Source organism: Urocampus carinirostris, chromosome 19, assembly GCF_059441175.1.
Source record: "Urocampus carinirostris isolate Australia breed hairy pipefish chromosome 19, RoL_Ucar_1.0, whole genome shotgun sequence".
Taxonomy (NCBI): Eukaryota; Metazoa; Chordata; class Actinopteri; order Syngnathiformes; family Syngnathidae; genus Urocampus; species Urocampus carinirostris.
Genome location: NC_142367.1, coordinates 25612407 through 25627520, shown reverse-complemented (window position 1 = coordinate 25627520; position 15114 = coordinate 25612407). Strand labels below are relative to the sequence as shown.

Below are 15114 nucleotides of genomic sequence, written 5' to 3'. Positions count from 1 at the left end.
TAAGGGTCGGGGAACTTTTTCACCCAAAGAACCATAATAGCAAAATATTTTTGGGGGAGGGAGAGAGAACCGCACCATATATTTTAAGATAAAATTCAGCATAACCACAAACCCCCTCTCCAGACAAAATCTAATTTTTCACCGCATTTTGTTCCTCTGTGTGACGTTAGATGACTTGATAAAATAAATGAAATAATAATAATGCCACAGCTTTTGTCCCATATCAACAAATATACAACTTTAAACTTCTTCCTCCCACAGCTATTTCAGATCATTGAGGCTCATTTCACAAGTAATGGTTTCAAAACGAGGTGCAAGCAGAGTTCATTTGTAATATGTCACAAAAAACTGCAAACAAAAAATGTATGGATGCATTTCTCTTCAACGTAGTGGGCGCGTGTGAGAGACGGGAGAGTGCTGTGTAGCTCTACCCGCCCCTTCGGCTCACCCAAATTGTTCCGTGGGCTTGCCAAGCATTTGAGGGTAATTACAGTTTGTTGTCTTAACAGTGAACATACATTATTTAATGAGCTTCCATAGACAAAACGGGGGTCTGTAGGACTTTCACTGTAAACTGTAGATAAAACTGTGCCCTTAATATACCGGATAGAGAATTAGAATAGCATGCACCAAACCAGACATAGAGCTTAACACAAACGTAACGCTACGGAAGAGTTTGCACCAGCAGCATCTTTTAAATCGAGCCCAATGTACTCATGAAAGGAGCCATATATGACTCACGAGTCATAGATTTCTGACCCCTGGATCAAGAGTATTCATTTATCTGAAAAAAACTGAGTTAGTAATTCGTCACAATTTGGTATTTTTTTCCTCTTTCCTCTCAAACGGCTAATAAGGGCATGCATGGATGTTTTCATTTTATGGATTCATTATCGACAAAGACAGGACCCACTTGCATGTGTTTTAGTTTTATTAGGAAGAAGGGGAAAAGGTAGTATACACGATCCGTGGATCAGGTTGCTCAGACGCGGAAGTGGTACTTCCGTGGCGAGCGAAGGCAGTGTCGAGAGTGGGGAAAAAACAGATCGATAGCCGGGACGGGGGAGCAAAAACCTCATCAAGTTCGGAAAAGGGGTCGGAGCCGGTAATCAAACAGGAATCAGGACAGGAGAGAGTCAGGGTCGAAAGGGATTGCCTAGCGTGAGCTGAGATTCACAGACGGACTGACAACCGGTGATAGGAAGACGGGGGGTTTAAAAAGTGACAGGCAGCCAATCAGCGTCCAAGGCAGTTGGCGCCAAAGGAGCGGGCTATGTTGATTGCAAGTATGTTGTGATTATTATTTTCTGCCTTTCATCCTGATAGTCTTTTATCTTTCCTTTTTCTCTTACTTGCGGGTTTACCTTTGAGTGCCATGTCCAATCTCATTGCTTACAATGTTTCAAAACGTTCATATCGATGGCAATAAAGAATGTTCAATTCAGCCAACAAAAAAACAACAAATTGATAGTAGGCAGCTCATGGGGAGGGGCGTGGCGTATAAAGGAACAACTAACTATCGGGAAATCGATGGGGCAGAAGTTAGGGTAAAAATGTGCTGAATTTTGGCGGTTTTTATTCGTAAAATTCTTTTTGCAATACACAATGCCTGGAGAGCAAAAAAAATGTCTTGGACAGTACCCATAAACGGAGAAGATTTTCGAATGGTTTGAAGCCCCGAAAGACAAAATGGATATGGAGTATCTTGGCTCAGTGTTACTTTGCAAGCTCTCAAAATTGCACAAGCCAAGGAATATAAAGACTTTGTCCACAATTTGGTTTGCTTTTTTATTTGGTTCCTTTTAGCGGCATTAGGAGAGAGAGTGCTCGTCTTGGGATCAAGAGGTCGCAGGTTCGATTCCCGACTCCTATGTCGAAGTGGCCTTGGGCAAGACACTGAATCCCTAATGCCCCAAATGAACAGGTAGGCGCCTTGCATAGCTGACTCCATATTGGTGTGTGAATGTGTGTGTAAATGGGTGTGAAGCACATTGTAAAGCTCTTTGGGAGGTCTTCATTGACTTGAAAAGTGCTATAGAAATGCAGACTATTTACCATCTTGATTATCCTCAAAACGTTTGGAGGCTGACTCCCTATTGGTGTGTGAGTGTATATGTTTGAATGGGTGAGTGTGAAGCACATTGTAAAGCGCTTTGGGAGCTCTTCATTGACTTGAAAAGCGCTATAGAAATGCAGACCATTTACCATGTCAAAACCCTGTTAGAATATTGGTTACTTTGAAGCCATCTTGTCACATAGTCCTCCCCTCAAGTCGCCTTTTTTTTCCTCACATGGTTAATCTGTGCCTTGCCATTATCTCATCTATTTATTTCCTAAATCACGATTTTAAAAAAATATATATTTTAACCATTGTGTGAGTCAGTGTATTTCATGTTCTGGGTTGTTGGGTGGGGAAAGGGGAAAGGGTTTTACTTCTTGTACATTGAATGTTTTATATAGTGCACTTTGAGTTGAAATGTATTACCGAATAAGTACTAAAAAATAAACTTTGATTGATTGATACAGGATGGGAAAGGCAAAGCTTGTCCTCACATGTGTTGCCTTCTCGTGGCACACGATAATAAAGGGTCCGGATTTAACGTGCACTGCTGACATTTCTCCTCTAGGTGGCGATATAAGGCCACATTCCATATGCTTGATGAATAAATGGATGGACTTGCGTCGTTCAAAGACGACACACCGTTGTTTAGAATTTTATAAGGGAAAAAAACGGCACAGTAATCGATAACACTATAAATTTCCAGGATGTAAGATGCAGCTCTCGGTCTACTGCCCGAAAGTACCTTATTGATTAAACTAAATACCCATTTCCAAAGACCAGAATTTCCTTCCCAGCTCGTTGCAAATCTGATTTACTGCACACAACCTTGACATCAAACTTTTTCTCTCAATTTGGGTAAAACCCTGAATGGCTGAACCCTGGCGTCACAAGTTCTGGAGCAGAAGCTTTTTTTTTAATTGTGCAATTCATCGAATATGCACAAAAATAAAACCCAGCACAACAAATAATAAACATAGCTATTTAAACCGCTTCAAACTGAACCACAGGGTGTTCACATAAATGGTGGGATACCCTCAAAATTGGCCACAGTACTATATCAGGGAAACTAGTCATTTACATAGACATTGAACTTAACAAAACAAAGCAATTTTTTTGTAAATTTTCCAGTCACTGTCAGCGTGATCCTCGTTATATCAGTATGTGTTTCAGGGAAACGACCATATTTTCAGGATTATAAGGTGCATCCCCAAAAGATAGTCTTCTGTAACCTATTTATTCAATATGCATGCGCGTTGGACTATTAAGTCATGGAAATAAAACTACAGTAAGAGCTAAGGTTGCATTCAAATAAACACATACGTTTAAATTAAAAAATTATTCAATTTACATGATGACATTTGGTTTCACCACTAAAATAAATTTTACAAGTTAACCTCAAGAGGGCACTCAAAGGCAAAACAGTTACCGCATGCAGTAACATTTGACAGTACATAAAAAATGTTGCCATGAACACTTCATTTAACAGAAATCAGTTCAAGTAATCATGTGTGATACTTACGGACAATTATTGTCCAAGGCAACAATAAAATAGGATTTGCTATGAGCATTGGAAAGTTGGCGTTTAAGCTGCTATCGAAGTTTTACCCTTCTTTTTTGTTTCCTTTTAGCAACAAAAAAATTACAAATTAACCACAAGATGGCAGCCATGTTATTTTTTTTTCAGAGGCAGAACAGTTACCGTTTGTCAAGTCATATTTATTTGTTTAGTCATTTATCACCAAAAGTCTCAAAGGGCTGCACAGAGCACAACAACTAGTAAAATATAACATCAGCTATATAAAGTACTTTTGTGGGAACGGGAATATTTTAAGCTAAATATGGAAAAAGTAAATATTTTATTTGGTTTACATAGAATCAAAACGCCAAATAGGATTAATACAATGATAATAATTTTGGAATGAATTAATAATTTTTTCCTCACACTGAGGTTTTGAGTTTTTCCTTGCCCGCATGTTGGTTTAAGATCAGGTAATGGTGTAATTGTAATCCTGTGCAGTCCTTTGAGACATTTTTGTGATTAAGGGCTATATAAATAAATGTGACTTGACATGTAAAGTTCATACTCGGGTAAAAAAAACTATAAAGGAGCCAGACCAAAACTAGATGGCTGGCTAGAAAGGAGGCCAAAATTTAGCTTGATGACTAGCAGAAAAAGATAATATATTAGCTCGATTGATTACAAAAACAAAAATGTAAAAAGATAGGTATCTAGCTTGCTAAAAAGCAAAAAAAATGTAGGATGATAGCTAGCTACGAGGCTAAAAAAGTAGCCAGATAGCTAGCTACAAAAATCATTTTTTGCTCATTTGCTTTATAAAACCCATAAATTAGAATTTAGTTTTTATTTCCTGTAAAATAAGTTTGCAGTATTATTTCATTGTAAAGAAGCATTTCCAAATTTGTTCGAGATTTTAGATATTTTGAGGCATACTTAAATTTGTGGCTAATTTATGGTTTTTAGGTGCGCTTTATAGTCCGTAAAATATGCTAAATGACACCCATTTAGCCCAAAATCAATATATTTGGTGGGCACATGCTCTCTCAACCTGTTCCAAATGGACCTCGAACTGAGCATTTCGTGTTCTGCCAGCATACACAAGATACATAGACCTTTTTCATGGCCAAATTATTAATGAGGACTTTCAAAGCAGTTTTTCCAATTTCTCCAGTACCCTCAAAAAATAATTCAGAGACTCATGTATATTGAAGAGCCACAGATATATCTGGGATTTACATATGCAATTTTTAATCTTGCGTGTAAAGTGATATTTAGATCTCGAGTAAATCAAATATCTGCCGATATTGGTGTTGGCAGTAATTTCTAGCTTACATTTACAGTTGCAGGAAGTTCTTATTACCACTTGGAAACGCCGCCTTAATTTTTTGCATGGCCCATAAAAAAATGTTCATAATTGATACGTAACCCTTGCACTAATACATTTCATAGTGCTCTGTTTTGGTGAAGCATGCAACTGTCCTGTACAAGCCGATGACACTACATTGGACAATGCCACACAAACTAATGCCAGCTATAGTTGATCGCAACAGAAGAAAATGAAAAGGCAAAGAGAAGCCACCAGAGAGCAGTGTCATCGTCATTTTTAAGCAGTCTTGAGAAACATGGCGGCAATTTCAAGAATTTACAAGCAGGGAAAGGACAAAGCCGACTGTACTTCCTCAGAAGGCTGGCGTCCTTCAACATCTGCAAAAAGCTCCTGCAAATGTTCTAAGAGACTGTTGTGGCAAGCGCCCTCTTCTATGCGGCAGCGTGTTGGGGAGCAGCGCTAAGAAGAAGGATACCTCTCGCCTTAATAAACTGGTGAGGAAGGCGGGCTCTGTTGTGGGCACAGAGCTGGACAGCCTGACAACTGTAGCTGAGAGACGGACACTGAAAAAGCTGCGGTCAATCATGGACAATTCATCACATCCACTACACAGCATCATCTCCTAACAGAAGAGCAGCTTCAGCGACAGACTGCTGTCACAGTCTTGCTCCACAGACAAACTGAGGTGATCAAATCTTTCTCATGCCATGAGGCTCTTTAACTCCACCCGGTGGAGTAAAAGCTCACATTAAACCCCACCCCCACATTTGCATATTACCCTATTTTCATTGTGTGTATTTTTCATAGCACTTTTTAAATACTCTATATCGACACGTTATATTGGGTATTTTTGTATTCTATATCTTTTGTTTTATCATTTTATTTTTTTCAACACAAGGATACTGCTGGAATTTCCCTACGGGGATGAATAAAGTATCTACCGTAAATTCCGGACTATAAGCCGCTACTTTTTTCCCTAACTTTCAACCCTGAGGCTTATTCAGTGATGCGGCCAATTCATGTAAATTTTCTAACGGCCGCTAGCGGCGCTCGAGTGTTGCTACCATTAACTGCCCTGTCAAAGCTATATTATTATTAAAGCTTTGGAAACTCTCTCGGTGTACCGTCTTTCTTTGTAAATATGTGTAATCCATATATAATATGTATTTGCAACTGTATATTATTGTAATGTATTTATTTGTATTTATTTTTGACACTTATTCTGATATGTTTTGCACGTGTGAACGAAAAATGAGGGGCGGAACAAACGCGGGGTGCCGAGTTTAAGTGGGGACCGCTAAAGGTGAGGGACAGACAAGGAAAGTAGTGGGGGTAAAAAGTTGGTTAAAGAAAACGGAGTTGTGTCAGTAAATGTGTTTCTGATATATTTTTCCCACCCTTACCTTTGGAAATATACACTTTTTTCCTTGGATTACTTTCAACGGGACCCGGACTCTGCAGGTCTGCATCAAACCTTAACTACCGGTATCATTTTCCGTTCATTTTGCCGGCTGTGATTTTTGGACTGTGGGCTTTAATGAAGGACGTTGTGGAACTGAGTACTTTATGCTATGGATTCATGTTGGCCTTGATGCCAGGTCCTTAGCTTGGCCTTTGCCATGATCTTTGATTTTTGCATTCCGGAGATGGAATAAGAGCTTGCTCTGTCCACTCCACGCATCGGCCCGGTATTGCAGTACCTCCGGGAACGGTGCATTCGCAATGATCGCAGCAAGGCTTTAGGGCTAGGACCTTAGCTTGGCCTTTTGGCTGAGAGTAAGTGTCCCGGCTCCTAGGCTTTGTAGCGTATTATGAACTGACCGATAACGGATAATGGATAATGAATAACGAAGATAGATCAATAACCCTTAAAAACCCCACGTTAAAAAAACATACCATATCTGTAGTAAGACAAGGCTTTGATGCTAGGTCCTTAGCTTGGCCTTGATGCTAGGTCCTTAGCTTGGCCTTGTGGCAAGGCTTTGATGCTATGTTCTTAGCTTGGCCTTTGAAGTCACTATCTTTGATTTTTGCATTTCGGAGATGGAATATGAGCTTGCTCTGTCCACTCCACGCATCGGCCCGGTATTGCAGTACCTCCGGGAACGGTGCATTCGCAATGATCGCAGCAAGGCTTTAGGGCTAGGACCTCAGCTTGGCCTTTTGGCTGAGAGTAAGTGTCCCGGCTCCTAGGCTTTGTAGCGTATTATGAACTGACCGATAACGGATAATGGATTCAGATTCAGATTCAGATTCAGATTTATTGTCATTCGTGTACACGTGTATACAGAACGAAATGTCGATACATCTGACCCGCACAGTTTCTTTGAACGTCAGCCGGGATAGATAAGATTAACCATGTCTTCGTCAGAATTTTAGCGCAGCAGTTCGTCATCTCGCGGTTCGATGCCTCTTCCAGTTGTTAAATGGTCCAGTTTATTGTCCAGAGAGCGAATGTTAGAGGGGTTAGCCTTTAGCCTAGCTGTTAGCCCGGCCCGCTTCGTCGAGGGGTTAGCCTTTAGCCTAGCTGTTAGCCCGGCCCGCTTCTTCTTCGCGCCGCTGTCTTGCCACTCTGCTTCGCTGCTTTGTAGGCCGCTGGTCTTGTAGGTCTTGTTGACATAGCAGTCCGTGGCTAATAAACACTCCCGAGTGGTCGTAGCACCGAGCGCTTGATGTCGAGTGGTCGTAGCACCGAGCGCTTGATGTCCTCGTTCGGCGGTAACGCCGCCGTCTTGCCACTCTGCTTCGCTGCCTTGTAGGCTGCTGGGTCTTGTCGACATAGCAGTCCGTGGCTAATACACATCAAGCGCTTGATGTCTGGATGATCGCATATCCAGCAAAAAAAACTGCGATCGTAACTTAATCTGCAGTTCGAGCCGACTTTGTGCGCCATCAAAACTGAGTCGAAGACTGGATCTTATGGCCGACGCGTAAAAAAACCGTTGCAAGTCGATGCGGCCGCAGCCATCAGGGCGCCGCCATCTGATAATGAATAACGAAGATAGATCAATAACCCTTAAAAACCCCAAAACCCCATTTAGTTTCAATCGCGGGACTTGAAGTCGGGTTTGTGTTAATTTTCTGTTTGTGTTACATGTTTAAATGTTGGCACATGCGGCTTATATACAGGTGCGGCTTGTGTATGTACAAAATCGGTTTACCTCTCAAAATGTGGTGGGTGCGGCTTATAATCAGTTGCGCTCTACAGTCCGGAATTTAGGGTATCTATCAATTCACCCAAAAATTCAAGCACTTTCAACCCTTAAAAACATAACATTAAAACTTATGTTATTATCATGTTTTAAAACACTCATAAGAACCCAATATACCATAAAATACAATAAACATACAGAGTTCTTCTGAAATCAGAATTTGGTTTTATCATTTAGCCTGGAACGATGACCCTGCAGTTTCCCTGTCTATTTCCACTCAATAAAATGGAGAAAAAAAAACACACTCCGATGCAGTTTTGACACTCCAATGTCGACCGGTCCAGCCAAAACAAACTCCTCTACAGCAACCCTTCCCACTGTTTGAAAGCAAAGCAACAGTTAATGGAGCGGTACGGTTGCGTGCTCCGAACAAATGCTACTAAATGATGTGTTAAGTAGATATTTGAGGAAACAAGAGCGCGTTTTGCACACAAATACCGCAAACGTCACGCATACGCGGGCTAATCTCTCGGCTAAGCCGCGACACGCTGCGGAAAGAGAGAAAGTGGCCTGCTCGGCACATTCCTTTGTAGTGGATCAACACCACCAGAGAACAGAAGAATGATAACAATGGTCGCCGGCCGATTACTTCAACTCGAACAATTTTACTGAAATAATTTAGTAGCATACTCTTTATGTTGCCAAGATACCCCAGTTATTTTTAATGTATTTTTTTTTTTCATATTGAAACCGGGCAGAAAGTGCAAATCAACATTGCAAAAAAAACTTTTAAAAAAAATTCAACTTTGATGCCATCTTCTGGCTGAAATCATCCCTGCAGCCTTAGTCAAGCTCCTTTTGTTTCTCGTGCAAATATGTGAAATTCTTAGACGCACTGGCAAAAACTCTTTTTGGGGAGTTTGGGTTGGCATTTCGACTGTATTTGAAACAGTGCTTCTCTTACTTTCGCCATTTTCATCCTAGAATTAAATACAAAAAATGAGCGTGAAATCAGTGTATCACGACCCATTTAGTATCTAATATTATATGTAAATCGTTGAGAAGCTGAAATCTCATATTTGGAGGTTGATTCTTATTAAAACTGTAATAAGCAGTGTTAGTAGGCTTATCCTGATGGGGGGGAAGCACAAGTAATGAATCAGTTTCAGTGCATCGGTTTTCTTATCCATATCGATCATGACCATCTAAATGTGATCTTAAAACACTGACACTAATAGCCTGTGAGAAAGCGCATTTTCCGCCACTTTATTTACTTTCCCATGACAGACTGACAGCAATGGTACAGCTTGACTCTGCTTGCATTGAGAGCATCAACTACAGTCCCTGGAGGGCACGCTCTATTCCTGTATCTCTGTAATAACACAAGCGTAATTATCTCTGCAGAGCGGGATGACGCTGTACACCCAAAAACAACGGCAACCAGATGATGGAGTTGCTGTATCCGATTCAATTCAGGAGGCCTTTCCTGCTATTTATAACCATAAAAACCTGTCCTATTTGTTTCATGTGGGAGAGCAAACCCCTACCCCTAGATGGGTGCAGCCAGGTTGTACTTGCCCAAGACGCACTATTGGAGGTGGTGCAACAACAACCCTGTCGGTTAAGGGTTCCGTGAAATGTGAATCACACGCATGGCTTTCTTGCTACTCCGTGTGCTCACAGTGACTTACCACCAGTGTTGCGGAGTCACGGAATACATGTAGCCGCATAATGTAATTAGGATACAAAGGAAGGATTTTTTTTTTCTGTTACAAGTACAGAAAAATAAGAATTACTCTGCAGGATTACAATTTTATGTAAAACTATTATTTATATATGCATAATGCACCGATAGACAAATCGTATCTATAATCATTTCAATCACACTCAAGAAACCAGAAGAGAAGTGTCATAGTAATGTCTCTTTTGCGCAGACATGCAACTCACAGACTGTGTTACGGGGAAAGACACGTCTCTCTTTGTCTGTATTTCATTTGTCGTTCGATGTAGCACTCATTTTGTTGAATTGGCGTGAGTCTGCAGTTTTGTGAGGGCAGGGCGCCTGTGATGTGTTTAAGGACATTTAGTAAATATGATTGTCTTCTTTTTGTATTTTTCAGTTAACTGGTGTTCAAAATCACTATACGATCACTGTATTGTTGTATTATGAAAATATTATACTTTGTTTAGTTTGTTACCTGCCGTCTCGATTAATGTAAAGCACTACTCTCCGGTCTCCCGAAGTCCAAAATCAAGAGCCTTCAGCTGGTACAAAATGCTGCAGCGAGGCTTTCAACCAAGACAGGAAAGTTTGATCACGTGACCCCGATTTCAGCTAACCTGCATTGGCTCCCTGTTAGCGTAAGATGTGATTTCAAGGTTCTGTTGGTAGTATATAAAATCATGCATGGACTTGCTCCCTCATATCTTTCAGATTTAATTTCCCCCTATGTTCCGATCCGGAGCCTTTGCTCTGAAAACTCTGGACTACTAGTGATCCCAAGAGCCAAGAAGAAATCCGCAGGTTCGAGAGCGTTCTCCATTCGGGCCCCGGTGCTGTGGAATGCTCTTCACCCTGAGATTCAATCTGCAACCTCAATGGAAATGTTTCAATCTTAGCTTAAAACACACTTCTATTCTATAGCATATGAATTACCTATATTTTATGTTGACAATATCTGTGTATTTTTTGCCCTCATGTAGGTTCTAGATAAGGGGATGGTATCATAATAGTCTGTAGTTTGCAATAGTGTTTGATCTGTGCAGCCCTTGGAGAGGCTTTGTGAATAAGGGCGTCACAAATAAACATGACTTGACTAGTAAAATAACAAGTACAACTTGAAACTGGACATAACACATCCCAGAGTTTGTTGGAAATTTAGACTGTACCCCTTTTGTGTGTTTAAAATAATAATTGGTCCTTAATGTGCTCTTATTGCAAAGCAAAACAGCCCATACCAATTCTTTTTCAAGGTTACATTGTTCATTAATCTTAAACAAGTTAGGAATTTTATCTTTTATTAGCATAATCGGTATCGACGTAATCCAAAAGTAATCGAAAGTAATCAAGTGATATTACTGCAATATTAGGGTATTCGGGTTGCGTTCCCAATTACAAAAGGTAACTAGTGTTTGCATCGGATTACATTTCTAAGGTAAATCCTGCTTACCACAACGCCAGACAGTAGTTAAGTTAAAGGATTTCACAGTGCCGCCATCGGTAGAATACACAAAGGAAGAGACTTCAGGTTGAAATGTGACTATTTTGCTTCTACACAGGTGGTGATCATCACTTCCCTTTTGTCTGTTTGACTTCCCTTACCAGAAAAAGTGACATGGGGAACGAAGGTGGTGCGGAAAATCAACGTCCATGACGAGCGCTTATGGTACAGTGGAACTGGAGAATTTGCAGTTCTTGAACCAATGTCATTCCTTAGCAGCGGAGTCACACCAGACTCCATTTAAAGCTCCACAGCCACATAGGTATTGACTCCGAATAACACGGACGTTATGTCAACAGTTAATAACATAGAATCAAACTTCTGACCATCTTTTGGAGATCAGGCAGGAAAACCCAGTCATTTATGTTTGTATGTTAGCAAGAGAAAGAGGAAACAGAGCTTCGGTCTTGATTCTTGGAAACAGTTATGTCGCGGTACGTTTTGTCTTGAATGAATGAATGAAAACTTATTTCGAACATTAAAATAAAAACAGAACAAAAACAATAACTCAACAAAATAATGTCACATAATATGTTCGAAAAGGGGTAGTAAGAAGCAGATGCTTATTTTTCCTACCCCTTCATCTTCCCTATTAAATGATAATAACAACAATAGTAATAATATCAAGAATAACAGTTGTGATATAATAATAGTAACAATAACAGCAAGGTCAACTATAGTTGTAAACGCAGTATTTCCACAATCTCTAGTATCACGCCATTTTCTTCATCTCTGTATTCCGCCAGTAATGTTTTTTGTATTTATTTTCGAACACGTGAACAGTTGGACATTGTTTGATCTCGTCTTGTAAATTGTTCCAAAGTTTGACTCCACACACAGACACGCACATACTTTTCCTGGTGATTATGAATTTACGACAGCCCCTTAAGTTATAATTTCCCTCTTTCCGAATGAATCATTTCTGGATGTTTTCTGGCACTATGTTTTTGTTGACCTTAAATAGCAGTTGTGCTGTGAAAAAAAATTACTAAATCATCCAATTTTAAACATTTGGACTGCAGGAATAAAATATGAGTATGATCTCGATATCCTACGCTGTGTATGGTTCTAATTGCACGTTTTTGGAGGATAAAAAGGGGCTGTAGTGAACTTTTGTAATGATTGCCCCAGACTTCTGAACAATGTGTTAAGTATGGCAGAACAAGAAAACAATAAAATAAATACAATTCATTATAGTTTAAAATGAATTTGGCTTTGTTAATTATCTAATCTATTGCAGCACCATCCATTTTTACTTCTAAATCTTGATTTGCCTTGCGATTACCAAAGAATATTACTTTGGTTTCATTTAAATTTAAAGAGAATTTATTTATATCCATCTATACTTTTAGCTTTTAGTTGTCTTGCTATTGGATTTGATATTGTGCGTTAACAAATAAGTCTTGCCTGTTGTTTGAGCGGAGTTATGTAAACATGTAAAGCAAGTTTTTATTTTGTCAGCTGACTTCCTACAACAATTGTGTGTCAGTTAAGAACATGAAGGACATTTTAGGCAAACTTCCAAGTAGTTATACTACTTTCCTTTTTCGTTTCCCCAAGCATGCCATTATAAGGTCATGCTGATTTTATGAATAGGCGTGCTTAGATCACCTGAAGTGACTCAGTCAATGCCATTAACAGCTATAAACGTAAAATATTCTTTTCTGAATGAGTTAAATTCTTATGAGGAAAAAAAAATCACAAAGATGATTGCAGAAAACCCTTGCTACTTTGCTCTTAGGTTATGAATTGTCTTTATTGTCATTGATGCCAACATAGCGTGAATTGTGTTCAGACGGCACACAGCAAAAGCTAACACAGGAGCAGGTTCCAGAAAGTTTTGTGTTTAGTGGCGTGACTGTGTTCGCGACTAATAGGCTGATTTATGTTGTCAATCAAACAGCTGGGCAAGCGCAAAGGTCAATGTGTTCACCTAAAACAAAGTGGGATGCATGGTGACAGCTCGCTTTTAGCAGCATTGAAAGAAGAAATTAATCAAAATGAACTCTGAGGAAAGTCAGAAGAGCACAGAGAAATGGTGATCACCAGCGAGCGCTCCATTGATCGTCTGAGAAGCAACTGAGGTGGCGCAGAGAGAGAAGGCAATAGCAAGACTGCAGGTCCAGCCTACAACTATGGTTAGGCCAACACCCCTCTTCAATCAACCCTGCCGAACCTGTATTTCACCAACGCCAGACCCATGAAACAGATGACCTGGAGCTACAACTTGTTGGGAACGGCTACATTTGGGACGGTTGTTTTTCAATGATCGACAAGACCTGACTCAATCAGAGTATACCCGATGCTAGAAGTAGAAGCCCTCCACTCTTGTATCTTTGTATGACAATAAAGACAATTCATTTAACTGCATTTCTGTGTTCTTAAGTGTAATTGTTATTTTGTTACAGTGCTATACTATACTCTCAGTCGGTAAGGACGTCATCAGGAGTTTGACCCTTGGGGGCTGTTATGAAAGTTTAACGCTACTTCGTGGATTATCGATTTTCTGGTTCTGGTCCCCATTAACTGCGATAAATGTATTTTGTTTTCTAGTGTTGGTTTCGCACCTTTATTTGCTGTTCCTCCTTCCTCACACGCTCTTTATCTGTCTCATTATTTACAGAAAAGGCTTTCTTGCAACATTATCCAGCAGTCAAATGCAATTTCATTAGAACGCAGCCGCTCTGTCTTGTTCCCCGCTCATATTACACCATCATATAGGTCTGTATTCTTTGGCTTGCCTCATTAGTAGTAGTAATAAACACTAAAGGGCTGTGGGAGGGCTGGGACGAGAAAAAAAATTGCACATGGAGCCTGTGTGCTAAATGTTGTGGAGTGTGAAGGGTTAAGGGGTGATTACCTATAATAAGAAGATGTTTTTGGAAACCAAATGATCTCATCTGAGTGTTAAGCTACTTTATTAACGAGAAGATGGAATTCGTATGCTGTTTGGAAAAGAGGCAAGAGCTGGCAACTCCCACAGAGTTAAACGGGCGCATTATACGACTCTGCTCGAGCCGACAAACCACATAGGCCTCGTAAAAAACACGATTCAGAAACCGGCCGCAGCCCGAGTGTGCACACCCCACACACTTCCACATGCAAGTAACCTTAGAAGGTGTCACAGCTCTGTTGTGGTAGTCCGGAAAAAGCCGCAGGAAAAACGTAAGAACGACTGAAATATTGCCGAGGTCAGGCGCCACTTACTCAGAAAAGTGCAAAAATAATTGATAACTCGATTCGAGGAACCACCAAGTCAACATAATGACAAGCTGCATTTCCACTTCTCAAATGTATCCAATTAAAAACATTCTGCAATTTAAAACGGATGTTACGAAATATTCATCTCCAGGACAACGAAAAAGACTAAGTACTGCCAATACTCTCGTATAAAGGAACCAGTAAAACTGCTTTAAAATAGGCACGTACTAGAAGAAATTCAAAATACCGTACAATTCGGAAAACTTGCCGCAACAATACAATTTTCCCAAGCTTTCAATCCTACCGCTTATGTAATGATGCGGCTAATTTATGCAATTTTTCTAACGGCCACCAGGGGGCAGTAAAGGTAAGAGTGAGACAGGTGGAATATATGTCGAGTTCATGTGACTTCGCGCTAAAATTAGCATTGACAGACCCTTATGGAAAAGGTGTCAATAGAAAGGGAAGGGGTAACGACCATATTGGGAATTATTTTACGAGTCTGTTTATTTGTAAACAGAAATATTGTAGTAAAATGATCGGATTACAAGAAGCAACGTCCAACGAGACAAAAATGTCTAAGGCGGATTCAGATTTATTGTGTAATTTGGAGTCAATATTTGTCACGGTTG

The 15114-nt window shown here is 40.1% G+C and overlaps 1 protein-coding gene and 2 pseudogenes across 5 annotated transcripts in view; 2 read left to right on the top strand and 1 right to left on the bottom strand.

The window, feature by feature from the left end:
* Positions 1 to 15114, bottom strand: part of plce1 (phospholipase C, epsilon 1) — a 131505-nt gene that overhangs the window by 90486 nt on the left and 25905 nt on the right. The window lies entirely within an intron of this gene.
* Positions 6511 to 6630, top strand: LOC148347848 (U2 spliceosomal RNA; annotated as a pseudogene).
* On the top strand, positions 6863 to 7027 carry LOC148347847 (U2 spliceosomal RNA; annotated as a pseudogene).